Genomic DNA, 1144 nt, shown 5'->3' with positions numbered 1-1144 from the left:
TGAAAATACAAGCAAAATATAGATTTTTCCAAACGAGCATCTTTTGGTGTTTCCTTATTTCCTTTCCTCACTGGGGTTTTTCCCCTGTTGGAGCGCTTAGGCTTATAGCATCTTGCTTTTCCAGCTAGGGTTGTAGCTTAGCTAATAATAATAATAATAATAATGGAGTTTCAAGATAAACTGTTAAAAATTTGCAATACAAACGGTAAATGCCTGGCAATATCGATATATTGACGATATATTCCCTTTAGATATGGAAGGCCAGAATCAACTTGGGTATGACTCTGTCTCTCCCAGTGTCTCTTAATCTACATGGCTGCTGTACCCTAGTTCGGACACCTCTCTTCCACTATTCCACTACAAGGAATCTTCTCCAAGAGACACAATTTACTAGAAGAAATCAAACTTGTTTTTTTCTGCATTTGTTCACTTGACAAAGAAACAGTACAAGTGAATCTTCATCAATGAACAATGCATATTAGAACAAGTGTGGCTTCTTCCCTCTGCTGAGTCCATCTTGTAGATTATTCCCTTTAGATATGGAAGGCCAGAATCAACTTGGCTATGACTCTGTCTCTCTCAGTGTAATAACAAATTAAGGTAAAAACCAGGGTTACCTGTATTTTAAATGCAAGGCTAAACCAGCAAATTTTCTTAGCTCATCAATCCATAGTCTTCTCTACATTCCCCAGCTTCGTTTTGCCATCTGGAGGGACCCATTCAGTTGTTTGTATTGTTCATCCATTATCTGTCATTTTCACTACTATTGTCACTACTACTGTATAAGGGTTTCGCCCTTACCAAAGGGCTCATCAGGTGGGTTTTGAGTGTTTCTACTTTCAAGAAAAATATTTGCAGTCTTGGTTCCCACGACCCTCCTCAAAGATCAACTAAAACCACAGTTCTACTATGCCAGTGGGACACAATATACTAAGAGAAGTCAGATTTGTTTTTTTCTGCATTTGCTCACCTGACAAAGAAACAGTACAAGTGAATCTTCATCAAGGAACAATGCATATTAGAACAAGTGTGGCTTCTTCCCTCTGCTGAGTCCATCTTGTAGATTATTCCCTTTAGATATGGAAGGCCAGAATCAACTTGGCTATGACTCTGTCTCTCCCAGTGTCTCTTAATCTACATGGCT

This window comes from Palaemon carinicauda, chromosome 30 (genome assembly GCF_036898095.1).
Source record: "Palaemon carinicauda isolate YSFRI2023 chromosome 30, ASM3689809v2, whole genome shotgun sequence".
Taxonomy (NCBI): Eukaryota; Metazoa; Arthropoda; class Malacostraca; order Decapoda; family Palaemonidae; genus Palaemon; species Palaemon carinicauda.
The sequence above is the reverse complement of the archived record's forward strand: the minus strand, read 5'-3'. Positions refer to the sequence as shown.